This window comes from Calypte anna, chromosome 3 (assembly GCF_003957555.1).
Source record: "Calypte anna isolate BGI_N300 chromosome 3, bCalAnn1_v1.p, whole genome shotgun sequence".
In the NCBI taxonomy this organism is placed as follows: domain Eukaryota; kingdom Metazoa; phylum Chordata; class Aves; order Apodiformes; family Trochilidae; genus Calypte; species Calypte anna.
In genome coordinates this window covers 51299002-51322064 of record NC_044246.1, presented here as the reverse complement: position 1 = coordinate 51322064, position 23063 = coordinate 51299002, and positions in this window count along the sequence as shown.

Sequence of the window (23063 nt, the reverse complement as noted above, 5' to 3'; positions counted from 1 at the left end):
GAGGGGCCCAGAACTGAACACAGTACTCAAGGTGCAGCCTCACCAGAGCTGAGTACAGAGGGATGATCACCTCCGTGTTTCTAATACAAGCCAGGATGCCATTGGCCTTGGCCACCTGCACACACTGCTGACTCATTAAGTCAACTGTCAACCAATAGCGCCCCCCCCCACAGTCCCTTTCCAACTTACAGCTTTCTAACCACACTTCCCCAAGTCTGTAACTCCCCATGGGGTTGTTATGACCCAGGTGCAAGATCTAGCATTTGGCCTTGTTAAACCTCGTACAATTAACCTTGGCCCAGTGGTCCAACTTGTCTAAGTCCTGCTTTAAAGCTTCTCTACCCTCCAGTAGATCAATACAGTTTGGTGTCACCTGCACATTTACTGAGGGTAATCAGGGTACTCACTTGCCTCATTCAAATCATTAAATTATTAATGGGAGCTTCATGAGCTTCTCTTCAGGAAGCACTTGCTGCTCAAGGACACTCCCTGACTGTATCTCAAGAGGGATAGAGGGATTAGGAGAACAAAAACCACTGCCTGCCCTCGTGTAGCATTTAAGTCACAGGTGATGTCCCCCACCCTGACCACTGTTCTGCCCCTGCCAGGTCCCAGGGGCCCATCATTCTGCAGGTGAGATAGGGAGCAGCCTTGAGTTTCTCTATAAATTGATGAGGAACAAATCATGAGCTATGAAGTTGTCACTGGATTTCTTTACAGGTATTTACTTAACAGAGGAAGGAAAGGTTTTCCCTCTGATTTAAACTTTGGCAGCTTGATCTTTTGATTGATCTTTTATTAAACAGAGAGACACAGGTCAGATCTGCAGGTGTGCCTGAAACTGTGTTTTGTTGACTTGAACTGAACAAAAGAAATGAACAGAGACAACTGGCTGACCAGCAAGGTGAACTGAATTTGTATGACCCTAAAAGTTTCCTGCATCCAAGAGACATTTGACATGAGAGATGATAAGAACAGTTTGCTTTTTTTAGAGAAGGATATTTCAGTGAGCTTATAGATCTTTAGGGATAGTTTGACATTACTATAGAGACCAAGAAGAATTTCCATGTGATATGTAGCATAGCATTGGCATACTTTTGTTCAGTGTGTTTTGTTTCAGTTGGTCCTTTCAGCTTATTTTCCACTGCAGGTAGAAAATCAGTCACTGCATATGCATGCTTTTGTTTTTTACCAAGCAATTTGCTACAATGAGGAAAACATACATATTGCTTCTCCCTCTCTGTTTCTCTGTAGCTCTTCAATATCTTTCCATCCTCTGTTTAGTCTTCTCCTCTAGTTTTGAAAAAATACGAGGGGTATTCTCTTTCAGGTTGAGCAGTTTCTATTGATATTTTTAATTTTTTTTTAATTATTGTTTTACCCTTCTCCCAGACAGAACAGAGAATGAAGAGGCATTTCCTTCCCACATCTTTTGCACATACTTGAAAGAGCTGCCACATTGCCTCTTCCTTCCTGCATCAGGGAAGGAAATATTTGTTCTGCAGGCAGGAGCAGCAGCAGGTAGCAGAAGACTACGTCTCTTATGAAAGCAAGCAGAGGATTTGGAAAAGGGTGGGACAAAACTGGGGAAGAAACTTATACAGCTTCCAGGGTGACACTATAGAGTCTGAGTGCACTTTGTCACAGCTGGCAAACTCTTCATGGCAGCACTAATTTGTGGTTCTGTGTTCCACCCAGGCAGTGTTTGACAGTGTTTTCTGCTTTGACTCAGCTGCTCTAATGAAGGATACTGCTGGAAAGTGTGTCATTCATGTCTATCAATTATCATGTTTCATACAGCAATGATACTCTACAAGACATCATCACTGCTTTAGTACCTTCAGATCAGCAGCTGGTGCTATTTTCCCTACTATTTTAGTAAAAGCTTCTGGTAGGAGAAGAAAGAAGTCAAGGCCTTATTGACTCAGTTTGCCTCTTGAAAGGCACTGGCATCCTGGCATTCTCAAGTTATCGCAGAAGAAGCTTTACTCATTTTTTATGAAGTTACTCAAAATGCTTTACTAATGAATTGCAAAATCCTCCATTAACCAAAACTATTTTAATCATAAGATGGAACACTTATAGCATGAACTTTTTTCTGAAGGGCATTGCCTTTGAATGGCATAACCTCCTTGCTTGTTCAAGTTATTTATCTTTTTTTTTATTAATTCCTGTTATTTTTTTAATGTGATTTTAAAAAAAAAATTTTAACTATATATTTTGCAATACAGACATGCTTAGCATGTTGGTTTGTCAACATTAAGTCTCATTGCTCCGTTTCAGGACACTCTCAGCATCCTGAGACACAATATATGAATTTATCATAATCAACTGGAGAGTTTAGTTTTCAGCTTTCTTTTTTTCTTAGTCATTCTTTGAAAGAGCTTTTATCAATTAAGCCCAGCTCAAGGGGAGCTAAAATGTGATTTATTTTTTCTTTCTCTGAGATTCATATGATTATGAAAGCTGAGAGTTTGTGGGTGAGAATTAAGGGGCAGGCTAATGTGGGGGATGCTGTGGGGGGTGTCTCTTAGAGGCCACCTGATCAGAATGAGGAAGCTGATGAGGCCTTCTACAGGCAGCTGGCAGCAGCCTCATGATCACAGGCTCCCTGCTTCTCATGGGAGTTTTAACTACCCTGTTATTTGCTGGAAGGCCCCCTCAGCAGCCATTCACAGTTCAGGAGGCTCCTCCAGTGCACTGATGGTAACTTCTGGATGAAATTGGTGGAAGAGCCAACTAGGAGTGGAGCATTGGTGGATCTTGTCCCAACCAGCGAGGGCCTGGCTGAAGCAGTGAAGATCGAGGGCAACCTTGGGTGCAGTGACCATGAGATGGTGGAGTTCAGGGGTCTGTGTGGGAGGAACAGGATTCCAAGTAGAATCACAACCCTGATCTCCAGAAAGGCAACTTTGCTCTCTTTAAACATTTGCTGGGGGAAATCCTATGGGACAGGGAACTAGAAGGTGAAGGGGCCCAGGATGGTTGGTTAACATTCAAGGACCACTTCTTATGAACTCAGGACTGATGCATCCCAATGGGAAGGAAACCAAGAAAGGGAACTAAGAGACCAGTATGGGTGAACAGGGAACTGCTAGGTAAACTCAAATGGAAGAAGCAAACCTATAGATTGTGGAAGGAAAGGGTGGCCACTTGGGAGGAATGTAAGACTGTTGTCTGAGAATGCAGAGAGGCAACTAGGAAAGCTAAAGCCTCCTTGGAATGAAACCTTGCAAGAGAGATGAAGGACAACAGGAAGGGCTTCTTCAAATACATAGCAGATAAAACTAACACCAGAGGCAATGTAGGCACTTCTGAATGAAGTGGGTGCCCTGGTGTCCTGGTTTGGGCCAGGATAGAGCTGCCTCTGGTGACAGAGGATATAAGGAAGGTGGAATTGCTAAACACCTTTGCCTCTGTGTATATATCTGGAGGATGTCCTCAGGAGTCCCAGGGCCCTAAAGCCACTGAGGAAGTCAGGGTGAAGGAGAAGTTTGCCTTGGTTGATGAGGAGCTGGGTTAAGGATCAGTTAATGAAGCTGGACATCCATAAATCCATGAGTCCTGATGGGATGCACCCATGGGTGCTGAGGGAACTGTTGGATGTCATTGCTAGGCTGCTCTACATCATCTTTGTCAAGTCATTGGGAACAGGAGAGGTGCCTGGGGACTGGAGGAAAGCAAAGGTCACTCCAGAATTCAGGAAAGAGGACCCGAGTAACTACAGACTGGTCAGCCTCACCTCCATCCCTGGAAAGGTGATGGAACAACTCATTCTTGATGCTGTCTTCAGGTACATCAGGGACAAGAGGCTTATCAGGAGCAGTCAACATGGCTTTACCAAGGGGAAGTCATGTCTGACCAGCCTGAGAGCCTTCTTTGAAGATGTAACCAGCTGGATGGATAATGGCAGAGCAGCAGCAGAGTTTATCTTGATGTCAGTAAGGCATTGACACCATCTCCCACAGCATCCTTGGAGCTAAACTGAAGAAGTGTGGCCTGGATGATCGGGTAGTGAGGTGGATCAGGAGCTGGTTGAAGGATAGAAGCCAGAGAGTTGTAGGCAATGGGATGGAGTCCAGTTGGACGTCTGTTTCTAGTGGAGCCCCTCAAGGGTCAGTACTGGGACCAGTACTATTCAATATATTTATTGATGAGTGATGAGGGAATAGAGTGTCCTATCAGCAAGTTTGCTGATGACACAAAACTGTGTGGAATGGCTGACACCCCAGAAGGCTGTGCTGCCATTCAGAGGGACCTGGACAGACTGGAGAGTTGGGCAGGGAGAAATTTAATGTATTACAAGGGCAAGTACAGAATCTTATATCTGGGAAAGAAAATCGTAGAGATGATGAAATGTGAAGTGTGGTGCAGAATTCAGTAGAGGTGAGAGGAGTCTATTGAAGCAACTTTGAGACAAGGTGTATGTTTAATAGAGAGGGGAAACCTTACTGGCTGTAAATATGTGCTCTGAAAGCAATGAGCGTAAACATTGACAACATATGACAAATAGTTCTGCCAGCTAGGAACTGTGAATGCTGCAGAGAGAAAACACAATGGTTTTGATTAGTCCACATTTTTACATGTAAAATCACTCTTGCAGTAAAGATAACAGTGAATTACAAGACTACAAACACTCTGAGTATTTTGGATGGAGTTCCTGCAAATGCCAAAGTTGAGAAGCAGCAGTGATTGATAATGTGTTCATCTATTTTAAAGCTTGTCTTTATTTTCTGACCTTTATTCTTTGTGGCTAACCTTGCGGTTGGCCCTTGTTGAGGTCAGCTCACAACAGTAAAGTCATGCTCCTGACAAGGCAGAGACACAAAGGCCAATATCTCTATTATCAAGGATCTGTGAGCATATTCACAGCTTCATGGGAACAACAGCAAATATCTTTAGGAAATGTCAGAAAACAAAAAGAGGAAATATTAGAAGCACTTTATACTATGCTCTGTAATTTTGAACATTTTGAGGAAAGGGACATTAAAAAATGAGACAATTCATTCAACATTAATAGTAATAACAAAATATTGGCTCTAATCCTGCAATTTTATAGCAAATTTAAGCTCAGCTGCTGGCTAACAGGCTGGTGCTACCTCCTTTCCTTCCCAGCCACTTGTCCTCTTACCCACCCACTGTGTTTTTGGTGGGGGGCCTTGCAGGACCAGTGAGGCCCATGGTGTGCTCAGCTCCACTTTGGTCACATGAAGGTGAGAATAGAGAATAGAGAATAGAGAAGTGGTTCTGTTGGGAACACTGTGCTGGTTTGAAATGCATCCCTTATAAAGTTACATGAGAGAGAATGGAGGAGGAATAGAAATAATAGTTTGGAAGTAGTCTTCACCTCAGCTCCTATGGGAATAAAAGTCCAATTTCATCCACAAAGATCACTGAGGACAGAAAAATTACAGAATGAAAGGAAACATTTTCATTGAGTGTCTGCAAAAGTAGCGCTGAAAAAAATATAAGGAGTTATAGCCAAAAGGGTGTAAGGTCAAAACTGAGTGAAAATTTCGGTCAGCAGAGAGGTGATGTAGCACAAAAGAAATGCTCTGTTTACAGGCTGTGACATGAGGGGAGCACGCTTGGCTTCTATGAACATGTGAACAGAAAACATCTGAAGAACTTCCTTCTCTTTAGACCACGATTAAGTCTAAAGACTATAAATTGAATTGATCAGAAAGAAATTTAAAAGTTTATAACAGCTAGTATTTCCAGATGGTCCATATTATCTGTTCAGAGCTTCTAAATATTCAGTACCCACCAATTGCTCACATATTAGGGGAAGTTTAATGTTTACATTCATATGCTCATATGCATTAATATTTTTAGAAGATATGTTAATCAGCCCAGTTTCTATATGAAGAATAAAGGGCAACAGACAGATACCACATTTACTATATGTCCTATTCCATGCTTGGAATCATATAGCAAATAGTTACATCCTAAATTTTATTAGCTGTGGAACAAATTATTCATTCATTAGCATAACACAGTTGTCAGTGATGGACTGATGCCTTAAAGAAACAACCACATTGATAATCTCTTTGCTGCCAGTTCCTTGGTGCAGATAGATTAATTTGTGTAATACCTCAGAGAATTTGAATTTCTTCTGCCCTTACTCTAAATGAAGAGTTAATTTGGGTAGCAATGCAAAATGTGTTTACTGTGGTATACTGAGGAGACACAACAAAGTGGGGTAAATAGATGTTCTATGGATAGTAGAAAGGGTAGTGGGCTAAGTATGTCCAGGAACTGAGCTAGAAAATGTCCACCTAGACTCAAGTCTTGCTTGAAACACAGCTACAGCACCCACCAACCTTCCTGCTTGTTGTCAAGCTGTGTTTTAACTTTCCAGATTTTACCTCTACATACTCCATCCTTTACACAGCCTGAGAAGAATGATGCCCTAAAATATTGCCAAATTTGATATTGGAGCAATTTAGTTCAAAATCAGATTAAACCATCTTAACATGAGGTCAGCAAAGTGTAAAGTTTCTTCCATGCCATGTGATCTAGAAGGTCCAGTACTCTGTCTCATCCAGCTCATGCCAAGCACCAGTTATTCCTAGGTGTATATATACTATAATTTTCTAATAGATTTATCCACTAAATGTCAGAGCAGCAGTGCTGCTCGCTTTAGCAGCTTCAGAAAATTAAGCATGTCACCAAAATGCTTTACATTTTTCTGGCATGCATCAGAAGTGCCAGAGCAAATTTTAAAACTAGAGCACCTCCCAGGTGAAAGCACTGCCAGTAGATCATCTTATCAGGACAAGGAATCACACATAAGTTTCTCCTCTGTGACTTGATCAGTTTCTCTGGAGTCATACGGTTTTGCCAATCATCCTTAGCTGATCAGTAGTCAGGCAAAGCATCCCTACCAAATTTCAGTAGAAGACCTCGCTTTAATACTGCATGGTTATTATTCCAATACTATTGTGAGAGGTCATTTAAGATTCACATTACTGCCTCAGCTTCTTTGGGAGTGGATGAAGATGGCTCCAGGAGAGAAGGAATGGTGATTTTAAAGACTCCTACACTGAAACAGCCAGAATGTGGTCACAGTGCTGCTGAACTGAATTCAAGAATATCCCAGATATCTTGTGAGTGCTAGGCAGACCTGACTGACTCAGCAAACCTGCTTCAGCTCATACGTGCACCCTTTCTTTCCTGATTACCTACCAGGAAAAAAGACCATCATCTTAGATTAATTTTGTTTTGGCAGGGGAGCTGGAGGCAGGTCCTGATAGCAGGATATTTTTGTTCAATTATGCAAGATCCTACAAGTTTTCTGATAAATCCTGAGCTTTCTTCTTGTTGTAGTTTTAATGCTTTTCAAGGGAATATTTTGGATTGCTTTCTTGGGCTCCTTTCTTACCATAGAAGTAATTTAAAAACACAACCATACCTCTTAAAGCCTTCTGAGCAAGGCAGAAGTCTAGGTAAAAGGCTTGATTTTTGTAAATATCTCAAGCTTTCAAATGGCAGTGAAAGCTAAAGTACTCCATTCTTCTTCTATCAACTTTCACACTGTTACCTGGAAATCACATCATGTATTTGCAGTAGGAATTTATTCAGTATTCTGCATGTGGCACATGGCATTGCAGAGTTCATCCTAACTGAGCTGGCAGAAAAAATGCTTGGATACATCTAGCAATGTAGGGTGCTGCACCCTGTCAAGAAACAAACCAAATATCTTTATTGAGTAATTTTTCTTTCCTACAAATACATCAAGCACAGCAAATTGCTGATTACACTTTCAGCTGAGACATTTTAGCAGTGCCAGCTCACAGTCCATTCCCTATTCCACCCACACTGCAGCTTTCCTGGTGATAACCCTTCCCACACCTACCTAACTTTACCTCATTGCACATATTTAGGACAAGTACATCAAGGATCCAGAAGTTGCTGGACCCTCCCACGGACACCTAGAAGCCTCTGTCTGCTTCAGAAAGATGGAGAACAGTGTGGATGGAGCCTGTCTGTCATACTTCAGTCCCAGAAGGGTTTGGAACTTGGCTCTGCACTGGAGGTGGTGGGACTCCACATGACAAATATTTCCCAGCAAGAACATGGCAGAAATGCAGAAAATCCTGCAGCAGTTCTGTGGACTTGTCCCTGTAAAAGGGAATGGTGAATGTTGAACTGGCTGCTGAATTTAGTCTCACTTATTTTAGAAGCATCAAACCTCAAGTGATAAAATACACAAAGGGCTAAATTCTGCAGCCAAGAGCAGTAACGTCTGGGGGTTGTCCAACAGACTGGTGACTTTCCCCCCCCCTCTCCTCTTCAGTGAATAGGGAGAAAATATAGACATACTGGAAGGGGTTTGTGCCCTCTCACCTTTCTCCCTCTCCACTGGCTGATGATAACTCTGAAACATACTCAGTATCACTGTCTTCTGAATGATGAGATTTAAAAATATCACCCTGTAATTTTACAGAAATGCAAATTAGTTTGAGTTTTAGAATAACTGCAAATAATGCAAATGTCCAAAAAAAAATTACAGAGTTTTGTTTGAATTCCACACAAAACCTGCACTTCATGTTTCCTGGAACCAATCTGTTACTGTCTTGTCTGGATGGGAAAAACAGTGACTTCAGATCATGGGGCAGGGAAGGGTGAGTTGTATGACACATGGAGGTTGAAACACATGTGGAGACACAGGTTCTGCCCTGGACTCTGCAGTGACTTGCTTTACTCTGAAGAGCTCTGACCTTTCTGAGGTGTGTGTTTACCTGGTTTGTTTATAGACAGCACTCAGGTCTTCTCTCATCTTTGTTCTGCCAAACTAAGAAAACTACACTTTTCATCTTTTCTTGTGTGATAAGTTTCCACTTCCCTTCATCATCTTAGCAGATCTTCTCCTGACCTGATCTGGTGCCAGTCATCAGTCCTGCAAGCTGATCAAGAGGAAGCCCAAAATAGACCCAAGGCAAATAGGTTTGCAGAAGTGCTAAAACAGATGAGACTGACTATCCCATCATGAAGAGGAATCCAGAGATGGCTGGCCTGCCCAGCTGGGTGCATCTAAGGGTGAGTCTATTTATCCTGCACACTGAATGGATCAGAAACCATGCAGCCATGTTAGTGTAATGCCAAGGCTACACTGATATTCCCTATGTTTCTGCCTGGGTTCTGAGCTTTTGCTGAACCTCTTGTGGGTGTGCGGCACTGCTGCCTACCTGCAGAACACTATGTAGACTCACAGTCTCAATGGAGAAACCCTCCATAAATATAGAAGCATATTAGCACTCCACAAAAGCTCTAGCTCTCTGGCATATAAATAGCACAAAGCAGATTTGAATATCACAGGAGTGATATTCTTGCAAGTGTCACTTCTGCAAACAAGCCTTGGATAATCCATGATAAGTAACTAGGGCACCGACACAACAGCCAGCAAAACCCTCTCAGGTTACCTGCATCCATTAAAGTTGCTCTGGAATGGGAGAATTAATGTCACTGACTAGATTTTCAAAATACTTGTCCATCATGCACCCAGACTCTTGCTTGATGGTGTTTGATGGAAGTTGGACCTGTTTTCCAACAATGCTGCTTTACTCAGTCAATGAAAGCATCCGCTACAGTTGAGTACCCTTTTCATTTCCAGATTCTTCCATATGCAACGTCCAGAAGCATCAAGGTAACTGAATAATATCTCTAAGCTGTCAGATGTGATATATTTCATATTAAAGTAATATTTAACAAGCAAATAAATCACAGAAAAGAATTAATTTGGGATATTTTTTCATATTTTTTAAATGTCATGCCAACATTCAGATGTCAGCCTTCCTGAACACACCTGCTGGGTTTGCTGGTGGTGACAGAATTACTCTGCAAACTTAATATTCAGGGTTCAGAATTTGAGGTGATGCTTCATTTTCCTTGATTGTAAATATACAGGATTTTTTTTCAGATTAGTGTAATTTTCACAAAGCCAAATAGCATCTTTGAGAAATCCTCATGGATTAAAAGACAACAGAACAAAATAAAACATTAAAATATTATGCAATATAGTCCATAGTCCCATTTTTTACACAATACACAGAAAATCTATTACACCTCTAACCCACAGACATCTGCACCCCACAAAGCACCTTCATGGCACAGCCATAGCTAAGGGCAGCCAGAGGTATGACAACATCTAGTGTCACTGTATGCTACCATGGAATCAGAACTGAAAATAGGATCCAAGTGTCACTGCTGGTTTTACTAGGAGAAATACATCGACTTGCTTTGAACTACTGAGCAATTTTGGCACTCGTGACATAGTAGTAAATAACATACAAAATGTTCCCTCCTTATATAACCTATGTGGCTGTAACAGCATTTACTACATTTAATTTTACATATGAAAGATCTTTTCATTAAGACATCTTGAGCATCTTTGTCTTCATGTGTCTGCAGTGTTCCAGTTCTCTCTCTTCTATAAAAACCCTGTGGGATGGTTTCTTTAGTTACATATCATTGGTTTAACTAAAAACAGAATTTAATCCAGCAGGCTGAAGCTGAAGTTACCCCACAATCTTACATAAACTGGCTCACTAATGGCTCAGCACTGCTGCAGCTCCCACAGCAGAGAGTGTCCTGAAGCTCAGTCAATGCAGGTGACAACAAACTATCCACAACCCTGCAGAGTTTCATATTCCTGCAAAAGACTCCAGGAAAGGGGTGGGGGTCAGCAGAGGAGAGGGCTCAAGGAAACATTCACGTGAGATGGGTCACCAGCACAAGCAAACTGCAGACCCTCCTCCTTCCAGCTCCCACCCCAGCACTTAGAGGAGAGCCAGTACCTTCCTCTGGGGTAATCTCATTTATGGCTACACTTTGCACTGGTACAGAAATGGACTTTCTTCCACTTCAAAAGCCAATAAACACAACCTTTTCACAGCAGCAGTATGTACTTTCCCTCTCAGTAGCTTCCCAAGAGGAGATGCTTGAAACTCCTATTTTTAATCTCTGATAAAAATAAATAGAAGGGCAATTGAGCACCAGTTCAAACACAGTTTTTCAAAGCTAGCTGCTAAAAAGTTAACTGGCTAAGAAGCAAGCAATCAAAAAAGTAATGAGGAGAAAAAACTGGGAAGAAGGAAGTAACAACATACTGTGTAACTTCTGAAAAATAACTAAAGTTAACTATCCTTCATCAAAAATGCATATAGTTTCTTCATGAGGTATAAGACACTATGGAAAGCTGATGATGCGTGCTCATAGGTTTCAACATGAATCTTATTTTGACACAAAATCCACTAAATTGATTGCATAACACTGAGACAAGAAATAAAACTCTCTTGTGTTTGCTGTTGGCTCCAACCGAGTTAGAGCACTTGGAGTCTGCTCTCAGTAGCACTTAAGAAGGTCTATTGGAGAGCAGCTTAGAATCAGTCTGAATTTCTCTTTGGTGTAGAAACCAGATTCCCAATGGATTTCCCCCTGCAGCTGCTAGAAATAAAAGAAACAAAACACCAAGGCATGCTTTTGCAGAAGGGCATCACCCTGAGAGGGCATGTGATCCTAGAGAACAAACCAAGACCATGTTCAAGGTTTCAGAGCTCTTCCTCTCATATATCTAAGGAATATGGCCGAATCTGCACCAAGTGTTAGTAAGAAGAACACAATAACATACAAAAAAACCCTACCATTTAGAAAAGAAAAAATAAAGAGATATATCATATGATCTTTTTACAAAAAAGTGTTTATTCATGCTGATGGGACAGAAGATTGAGGTGTAATTTCCCTGGTGGTGTTTGCCATTGCCAGAATGTTGCTGCCAGCTTACACTTGACCCCTGTGAAATGTATGGAGCAATCTCAGTCCACTGCCACTGCTAAAACCCTTACACATCTGATGCTGATCAGGGCAGCTGAACATGGGGAACAGCATAGCTGGGAGAAACAAGTCTTCTGCAACCACATCTGCTCATGTGCCAGGGTGGTGGCATGGTAAACCTCAAGCTGCTACCTCCCATGCTATGCCTGCCCCAGATACGAACTTAAGATCAGACCTTCCAGACTGCAAGTCTGTTCTGACACTTGAGTACTGGAAATTAAATATATTAACATTCAGAAGAGAAAAGAAATCCCACATGTGTGCCTTGGGTGTGTTCAGGAGTATTATTATTTCATCTACCAAACCAATTAACATATACAAAGAGAGTGTTTCTGCAAACTGGTCACTTGTGTCCACAGTGCTGGGAAACACAGCCCAAATCAAATTAAGCATCAAGGGCCCTGCTACTGAGTGATACGAGCACTGAAATGAAACTCATTGGAACTCAGTATTAGCAAGGTATTTGTGTGGCTCAAGTAAATACTTCAGCTCTACCTACCTAACAAAGAATGTGCCAATGACAGATCCCATACACCAAATACAACTGTGCGTTAGATATAAGAGATGTGTCATCCACAGCATTCTGGCAGATTAGGGAGGGGCTTTTTAGGGGCATTCTGGTAGCAGTAGTGTATTCATGAAGTTAAATAAATCCAGCACAGCTTAATATTTGACAGTCCTACAGACTGGCAAGCTCCTCCATCTTAATCAAGAAGCCACCACTGCAGCCAAGAGAGAATAAACACAGCTTGACTTCAATGTCAGCTGCATTGCTAGTGCTACCTACAGCACCCAGTTCAGAATAACCACCCACACTAGCAGCTGGCTCAGATGAACATATGGTTCTAGACTGCTTCTATTAGTCTTCTATTAGTATCCGGCCAGTCAACAAGACATTTCAGTTGAGAAAACATGTATTTATGCAACACAAAGACTAAACTATATATTTGAAATCTGCAACTTGGATACATAAATCAATAAATAGAAGACTGTCAATTGTCTCTGGTGTATTAGGAAACCAGAAAACACATACATTCAGCACTGGCAGATTAATAGCTTTTATTTGTCATAGATATTTTGTTTTGAAGAACTTAATGTTGAGAGTCCACCACTGAAGTTTTTTTAACTGGTAGAAATTTTCCTTCTCATTTTTGAGATTATTCAGTGTGTCAGGACCAAGGATGGATCAGCAAAGAGAAATGACTGAGCTGGCTTGCAGGCATTATCTACAGCTAACAGCTGTGGATCTGTTCCTCCAGCAGGTATCTATAGCTGTTGGCTTTTTTACAATCAGTACAGCTCAGGACACCATACACCTACAATTCAGAAATGCTACACTGTTGGTCTAGCCTTTGGAACACGGAAAACACAATTATTACAGCCTGTCTAATAAAATCTCACTGGGAATGGTTCCAGCATCTCTGTAAACATTAAATTTTAATGAGGGATTTTGATTTCCAAGATAATTCCATGTTTTGTCTGGTACATTTTCCATAGCATTCACAATGCAATCTGCAAATGTTTCTGTCTTTTCCATGTCGTTTTCACAAGGATACCAGGTAAAGTATCATGTCACCTCCTCTGTGGATTTGATGCACTATCTATTCCATGTCACTGAATATTTTCTGGAGGCCTTGATGGCTATTCCCTGAACGACTTAGTGCAGCTATAAATCCTGGCAAGAGGAACTGAAATGGATTTGCCTGTGCAGCCCAAAGTCTTGGCAAATAAAGATTATAAAAAATAGAAACTGTTCTGGTCTTAAAACACACACCAAACAAGAGCTTGTAGACAGATTCATGATGATTCCTAGGTGCTCAAAGAATTGATTTGTTTCTTTTAATAAAGAGTAGCTCTGTGACTCATATATAACCACTTTCTTAAAAAAATGACCACTTCTTATTTACCTTTCCCTGACTGTTTCTCCTTGCTTCTCAAAAGAATGGCCTAAAATTATGATAGAAAAGAGCTCTCTTCCATCCTTACTTTTTTGATACAGGATGCTGCTGCATTTAGCTCAAGCATTTACAGGAAAACTAGTGTCCCAGTCCTCATTTAATGTGAAGAAGAGAAGCAGAGGGAGTCCTTGGTAGGACTGTTTCTTCAATACCTTTGTCTGTGCTTGACACCTCCAACACCCTTGCTTGAGAAGCATCCCAGCCATCAGAGGTTCTGGCTGTCACTGGGGCCATCCCCCAGGCCTTGTTCCTCTTGAGTAAGGATTATTAATGTAGATAAAAACTGCAGGACCAGGATTCCTGCTCTAAAGAGTTGTAGGTGATTGGTCACCTGAAGAACAGTCTGCTGAAGAGTGTTGTGACAATATTGGTGGCTGAGCATAAAAATGTTTATCACCCTGGCAAGTATTTTTTCCTGCCTGACTGCAGGAATTTTTTCCTTTCCTGCCTGATCTGACTACAGCATCACAGGTAAATTGAATTTACTTTGCACTACAAGCAGGACTAGGTTATCTTTTTCAACGCAACCCCATGTGACCCCAAAGTTGCTCCATGCCACACCACCATCTCTGTGAGCCTTTCATCATCCTTTGTGAGGAGGCTTTCCACCAGTGCTGATCTCAGGAGCAAGTTTCCTCAGCAGCTTGGAACTTCAGCAGGATTTGCTTCACTCTCTGCCTGAGCTACTCCCACTGCTGGCACAAGCAATGCACAAAGGCCTCAGTCTTGCTCCCTTGAAAGCCCTAGTGAGACCATGTCACTTCTGTGCATGATACATAAGGATGGCTTTGAGGTCTTTCTCTCAATTATATTAAAATTAGGAGAAATTTTGCATCATGTTTCTGATTCCCTCTCTCCACTTTCTACCTAAACAATAGAGATAAAACTTCTCTCTGGCTTTGTTAGAAGAATCGTTCATTGTTAATGACTTGTATCAGCCTACTTGCCTATTTCTTGGTGCTCTGCTGTCAGCCCACAGTTATCTACTCCTCCCTCCAGAGACAGCTCTCAAGGCATTTCCTCCCTGGATTTTCACTTAAAGTGAAATTTGAGCCTGACACATACTTGCCCTGCGTCACGCAAGCTGTCTTGCCCCTGCCCCAGTCAATACCAACCCATGAGACAGTCAACCCAGCTGTGTCTCAGAACAGCATCCAGCAGACATGGTGCCAAAGCAGCAGGAAGCAGCTGGATCCCTCCAAGGCATACCACCCATGCCGGGACACAGTAGGATTCAGGCTAAGAAGCATCAGGACAAAGATGGTTTCCAAAGCGCTAGAGACTACAACAGACTTCTCCATGGGCAGGATGAGAGGTTTCCAGTATGAAAAGGCCAGAGGTCCCTTCATTGCCATCTCTGTCAGTAGAGACATTGGGTAAGGTTTCGAAGTCTGTCATCTACTCATCCCCTTGGCACCATTTCCTTGCTGGAACCTGCAGGGATAATGCAGATTCATCATGTACTTCTAAAGTTATGTCCCACCTCTGCGAAGGCTTTGCATGATGGTCATTTATTATCAGAAAGAGCAATGCTTTTCAAAGGCCTTTAAAAGATCTCTTCAATGTGGTCTTGCTTTTCATGAAGAGCCATACATTTTACCCGGTCCTTAGGAGAAGTGGCATGAAATCTGGCAATATCTACAAATCATGAGAGCAAGAGAAGCAATTTTTCCTTTTTGAGGATGTCCTCAACACCATAGTGCAATCCAAACCCAGTTTTACCTGGTCAGTTCTGGGCAGAAAGACCTTGACCTCCCAAACTCTGTACTGTTTGGTTGACTCTCTTTTGTAGAGAAACCTCTGTGTGTCCAAACCTCTTTAAACTTTCTTGAGTAAAAGCACTAAAAGTGCCCCTGGCAGTGATCTAGGTTGTACAGTGGCATCTGGTAAACAGCAATGGTTATTATGCTGTCCAGCTGAAGAATAGTGTCAAAGTAACAAGTATATCTAACTGTAAAATTGACTCATGTGATTGGCACTGAACATTTTAGTTAGCTGAGCTCATTCTGTGCAAGAGTGAGACTACTTTCTTTCCAATAAATGCTGCAGCACTGCCCTAAGAAATTTCTGAGAAACATCTATGCCTCATGGGTAGCCCTCTGAGCTATTGCTCCTTGAAAGGCTCAGTTTTGCTCTGGGGTGAAGAGTAAATGACAGAAAGCCACCTGTAATTTTCTAATTTTAGCACAAAGTTTTTTCTACTATAGCCACTCTACCAGTCCTGAGCTTCCAAGGAAAGTAAGTGCTGATGTGCTCTGACTTTGCAGTGGGGAATGGTCTTCTCTGTTCTTCTGACCTTTCAATAATTAAAACAATTTTGAGTACTGGGCTGATGCCTGGCTGTCTTCTCTTATGCCTCCCTTTGCCTTTCCTGCTTGTTGAGATGGCTCAAAACACCTCAGTCTGCTCCTTCATTTATTGCAGACCAAAATAGTCCTCTCTTATTAATCAGAGCATGAGCTCCTCTTTCAAACTACCTTCCTCCTCCATCACCAGTAAGTTTGTCTGGAAAACTCTTGTCCCCTGAGCACGCCTTCACGATCCATCTGCTACTAAAGGTTTTCGGGCTCCAAACCATTTTGTAAATTGTAATGATTAGTTCAAATCCCACCATGGCCCAGTAATGATGACTCTAATGGATGGTGGCAGCTTTAGTGGGAAAACCAAATATATTCAGATTAAGAGCAGAAGGCTTTCTGGGTTGGTAAGAAATTATTGTTCCCTTGCATTTTTAGATTTGTGTGGTAAAGAGGAGCAAGTTCATGGCAGAGAAGAGCTAACGCAGTCCCTAAATGACAGTTCACAACATTTATTTAAATATTATAACCACTAGAACTATTTGCAATACAAATGTTTTGTTCAGCTGCCTTGGATCTTATTTATACCTGCAGAGTATCTTCCAGACCTGCCATTGCTTAGCATTTATGAGATGTTAACTGTGCCCAGGGGTGCAGAGCTTGGGAGAAACACAGGGGAGTGAATTTCCATTCTGTGTAGGATCTCAAAGCATTTTGCAGTCAATGTAACCCAAGGTGGAAATCCTTAAAAAAAAATTAATGTAGTTGATGTATATCAATGCAGAAAACAACTAGTGCAAAAGCAAGTAATTGGAGAGGACGAGATGTGCAGAGGACTGCCTGTGCCAGCTGTGCCAGCTGCAGGGCTATATCCATCTCTGGTGCTAGGCACAATCTAAAGGGTGCTTAGGGGACAAGTGGCAGTGCTTAGAACCAAGGAGCCAAATCTGTCAATCTTCTCTCTTCCATGATGAGCTCCAGTTCTAGCTGTTTATGTCATACCACTCTGCATTTTAATGACCTCATATTAATGTGAGAAATGTTTAAGGACATCAACAATGCTAATAAAAAGGAAAAGTAACCATTGAAAACTAGTAACCATATCTAATATAAAATAGTGCTTGGATTTCAGTTAGCTGAAATGAATATTTATTTCCACTGGAACAGCATGTAACAGAAATAACAAGAGTATGTGCATTATACAAATAAATAGATTTAGACAATTCGAGCAGGGAAGAGCACTGGAACTATCACAAACACTACATCAATAAGTAAGATATGAGGCATCTCCCCAGGTATACTAAACTAAAAAACTCCTACATGAAACTGAAAGATGTATTCTGAATTTTTTTTAACACTTCAGAATTACACATTACCTAGGGGGGTTGTATTTTATTAGTTGAAAGAATCCTTAAATGAACACACAGAATAATTCTCACCTTTCTCCCTCTCTTCTCATTGCAGATGGCTTGTTAAGAGCTGTCATGTACCCCAAATACTAATGATACATTGAGACTAATAATGATACAAAGACTAATGAAACATATGAGTGTTTATGAGTGCTCCTCCCAGGGCAAATCAAAAGCTATGAAATGCTGCTTGCTAACCCTGAATTTCAGTTGCCCCCAGATATGTGGAAGGAGGGTTCATAGCTGCATATTCACATTATTTTTAAATCCCCCTAGATTGAAAAGCAGTAAATCTAAATTAGAAACATTTATATTGAAAAATAAAAAGGTTTTCCCAACACAATCAGAAATCCCTCTCTGTTTTCTGTGTTTCAGATTCACAAATTTTCCAAGGCCAGGAGGGAGGATGGGACAAACCAGTTTGAAAAATGCTGTTACTTATTCTGAAGAAAAAAATTAAACCTGAGTCATCAGGATGTAAAAGGGGAGAGCAAAGGTTGAAGGCTGTTTTGAGTGTGGCGATCATGCATTGATGGAGTTTTCAGTTCCTGAAGAAGTAAGAAGGAGAGAGCAAAACTTCCACATTGGACTTCCCAAGGGCAGATTTTGGCCTGCTTCAAGTATTGTTGAGAGTGTCCCTTCAGAGTCAGTCCTGAAGGGCAAAGGATCCCAGGAAGCCTAGTCATCCCCATGTCCCAAAATACTAGTGGGGAAGAAGAGCTTTGGCTGGAACTCAGAATTAAAAGGAAAGTTTATGGCCTTTGGAAAAGGGAGCTGGCCACTTATGAGAACTACAAAGACACAGTGAAGCTATGCAGGGGGAAAATGAGAAGGGTCAAAGCCCAAGTAGAAATCAGCATGGCCACCATGGTAGAAGAAAACAAGAAGAGGTTTTTTTCAGTATATCAACAGAAAAATGCAGAGGAAAATGTAGGCCTTCTGATGAATGAGGGGGGTGACCTAGTGTCAGAAGACACAGAGAGGGGTGCAGTTGCTGAATGCCTTCTTTGCTCTTGTCTTCACTACTAAAGCCAACCCTCATGAATCCCAGACTTTAGAGAGAAGGGAAAAGATCTGGAGAGAGGAAGACTTTCCCTCAGTAGGGGAAGACCACATTAGAGACCACCTGGCCAAACTGTGCATCCATAAATCCACAGGCCCCAGTGGGATACACACGTGAGCACTGAAAGAACTGGAAAATGCTATTGCTAGGACAGTCTCCATCAGCTTCGAAAGGCCATGGAGACCAGGAGAGCTGCCTGAAGACTGGAGAAAGTCCAATATCACTCCAGTGAAAAGTGGCAAGAAGGATGACCCAGGAAAATACAAACCAGCTAGTCTCACCTCTGTCCCTGGAAAGGTAATGGAACAAATCATTCTGGATGTCATCTTTAAAGAGGTGGAAGAATGTTGTTGGGATTGGTCAACATGGATTCACCAAGAGCAAATCATTCCTGACCAAGCCGATAGCCTTCTATGACATCATAACTGGCTGGATAGAGGAGGGGAGAGCAGCAGATGTAATCTCCTAAAAGTCATTCAGCAAGGCTTTTGACACTGTCCCCCATAATATCCTCATTAAGAAATCCAGGAATTGTAGGTTAGATGAGTGTACAGTGAGGTGCACTGAGAGCTGGTTGAGTGACAAAGCTCAAAAGGTTGTGATCAATGGCACAGGGTCGAGCTGGAGGCCTGTAGACAGGAGTGTCCCCCAGGGGTCAGTTCCAGTTCTGGGTCTGGTCTGGTTCAACATATGTATCAGTGAGCTGGATGAGGGGACAGAGCATATCCTTAGCAAGTTCTCTGATGATATAAAACTGAAAGGAGTGGCTAACATACCAGAGGACTGCGCTGCCATGCGTTGTGGCCTGGACAGGCTGGATCAATAAGCCAAGGCCAACAGTATTTAACTTCAACAAGAACCAGTGTCTGGCACTTGGGCCACAATCCCATGCAGTGCTACAGGCTTGAGGAAGAGTTGGTGGAAAACTGCCCAGCAGAAAGGGATCTGGGCATGTTGATGGAGAGCTGGCTGAATATGACCCAGAGTGTGCCAAGGTGTCCAAGAAGGCCAATGACATTCTGGCTTGTATCAGAACTAGCGTGGTCATCAGGACTAGGGAAGTGATCAACCCAGCACCGGTGAGGCCTCACCTTGAGTACTGTGTTCAGTTCTGGTCATCCCAATACAGGAAAGGCAATGAAGTGCTGGATCAAGTTCAGAGAAGGGCAACCAGGCTGATGATCCAGTTCAGAGAAGGGCAACCAAGGTAATCTTGAAAACAAACCTTGTGAAGAGCAGCTAAGAGAACTGGGGTTGTTTAATCTGAAGAGGAAGAGCATTAGAGAAGACCTTTTCACTCTTTACAGAAGGTTGTAGTGAGATGGGTGTCAGTCTCTTCTCACTAGTAACTAGGGATAGAATGAAAGGAAATGGCTTCAAATTATGTCTGGGGGGTGGAGGGTTGGGGAGGGAGGGAAGTGGAGGGTTAGGTTAGAAGGAAAACATTCTTTAGAGAAAGGGTTATTAAGCACTGGAATGGGCTGCCCTGGGAAGTGGTTGAATCACCATCCCTGAATGCGTTCAAAAATCACATACTGCATATGCAGTATACTGCATATATGCTGCTTAGGAACACAGTTCAGCAGTGAGATGGTAGAAATACGTTAGCAGAGTTAGGTTAAAGGTTGGACTGGGAGATCTTAGAAGACTTTTCCAACCTGAGAAATTCCGTGATTCTGTGAAACCTAGGGACCACGCAAAGAGGGATACAGTAGAGAATAAAATTACTGAAGATAAACTTGGTTTCTTTCCTAAATTAGAGATTGATATTTTTTTCCTGAAACATGACGTACACCACCTTATCTTTATAGAATCATAGAATCGTGGCATTGTTTGGGTTGGAAAAGACATAAGTTGAGCAGCTTAACATGAGAATAGTTAGTAGAGAGAGGACCAGTTAAAGAGTAAATATTAAAAGACTAGGCTAGAGAGAAAATTGTGGGCCTGAGAAAGGATCTGCTGAAGTTTCTTATGGCTCAAGCTTAGAAACATTCTGTGGTTTGTTTTTATGCAATATTGGGGCTCAAAAAATGCTAGTGAGGAAGAAATTGCTTTGATGCCTGACAAGAATCAGAATATACTACAGGAAGAAACAATTTTTAGAATTTAAGCTAATTTAATAAATTAGCTTAATTGTATAGTGCATCCCTAAGATAAAGGTTAGGAACTTAGGAAACTGCTAATAAAATTTTCAACTTTAATTAAAGTTATCTGGAATTCAGATAAAAAGAAAGACATGAACATTATGAGAGCATTGGTGGAGCAAGTATAAGCTACCTTTGCAAAATCTCATTGCATTTAGCCTCCAAATTGCTTAGAATAAATTTTTTATATGTATCTAATTGTCTTTTTGGTGTTTCATTCATTTGTCACAAACTTTATACATTGGCTGCGTACTTAATATATCCTTCCCTTCCTGAATTTCAATTTGGAAACTGAGATAAATATATTGTTAAGCAAATGAAGGGAGTGAATTAATAAAAATGGGAAATGAGGTAGAGTGGAAAAAAACCAAAAGAATAGTCAGCAAGTCAGATCTCCATTTTCACTCAGCATACGTGAATCACGTAAGCATGATTCAAATAAGTGAATGGCTCAAAAGAGCACAGGGCACTGCATTGTTCTGTTGCCTTCTTATGAGCCCTGAATGTAAAACACTTGTGGTTGCTTAGAGCTTGCAGGGTTAGGAGTGCTCCTTTGAGTTTGGAATTTTGCTCATAGAAGGGATTTGAGCTAAGTGTTGTAAAAAAGCAGTACTTAGTGTTCTGGTAACTAAAATGCAACTTTTGTTGTTTTTTTTTTTAAGCATTCTCTTCATTCAGGTAAGCTGTCCAAGTGATAATAAATATGAAGTGATAGAATTAAATTGCCAGCAGAGGTGGCCTCAGGACGTTCCTCCAAAGCATAGCTGATAAATGCTGGCTGATTTTGCGCATGTGTGACTCAGAAGAGTAGGGGGAAGAGGCAGACAAGCCTCTTTTCAGAGCAGCATTTCATGACTCTGTGCTCTAGTTCAGATGCAGTTCAGACACAGGAAATGTAGCCCTCCTCTCCATGAGAAGCTATAATCCCACTGCCATTCCTTGCAAGTCACTGGGTATTTGTGCTAAACTAAAAGGGGATGCTGCAGTAGCAATTAAAACCACCCAGAAATCTAATCAATAGGAAGAAATTTTATCTGTTTTGGGTTTTTTTTGTTTTTTTTTTAATTAGAACTTTGTCAGCATGAAGACAGCACAACAAAACCAAGATCATTACTCTTTCCCTGCTTTGTGAAAGCTTTATGGCTCAAACAGCATTTCTAATCCTTTATGCCCTGTCTCTATGATGCATCTAATGAATCATCTCCCCTTCTTCTCCATAATTCACTTGACAGCTAAATAATGTCTTTTAAAAACACTTGATTTTTAAAATGGTATCTTATCTCCCTCACTCCCATCCTAATTTTGCAGTTAATGCCTCTTATCCATTTCCTCACCTTCTTTTCCACCCAAATACTCCCTTACACACCCTAACGCTACAAATCATCCAGCCCTGTGTTTCCACAAAGCCATTTGCTGGCAGCCTGGCTCCTTGCTCCAGCTTTTGCTCCTGGAGCAAGACATGCCTTCACCAAAAATGCCGTTTGTGGACAGAGATCTGGAGCCTAATCAGACTGAAAAATATCAGATTAATTCTCAGTCTTCTTCTGCAGCCCAGGTATTCAGCAGAACTGAATACCTACAGAGTGAAGAGTAATGCTAGAAGTTTAAAACCTAGATATTAAAGTTGTCTCATAGAACTGACAGATTTCTTCTACTGAGAATGTCAGCAGCTAAGGAAAGGGAAGATGGCTGTATTTTCATGGGCCAGTTGAAGAGAGAAGGATTTCCATGATGACTGCTTTAACCAGTCACTTGGCAAAGTGTCCCAAAGACAAGAAACATTTATGCCCTCCACTTTGAGGCTGATACATAGCTAATATTAGTTACCTACCACATGTAGATTTGTGCCAGTGGAATGAAAAAAATTTAATTATACTCCTCCTATCATCTCCACTAATGAGCTAAAGATCAGCAAGAAAATTCCCAAAATGAGTAAAGACAGAAATACATTGGGAAGGTCTTAAATTCATTGAAATAGAGAGAAATGACAGACAGCTATAGCAAAAGCAGCTTCAAGTACAGGGAAGAAGCAATCTGGCCCACAGATTGTCCAGACAGATTGTACAGATTAATGGCAGATTAATGGCAGTATAAAAGGGAGCATGACAACTACTTACGATAAATTGTCTAAGATGTGCATTTTAAAAATGCACAATTATTCAGGATAGCTTTGGGTGAGAAAAGAAAGAAGGTAAAAACCAGAGAAAAATGGATCAAATTTAGGAAGAAAATCTTTTGTTATTGGCAAGGTTTCTTGACACTGAAATAACCAAGTCTGAGGCCTTTCTCAATTTCAAATATATACAAAGGAGCAGACAGTGAGTGATTTCAAGCCCAACTGAATGCTAATCCAGTGC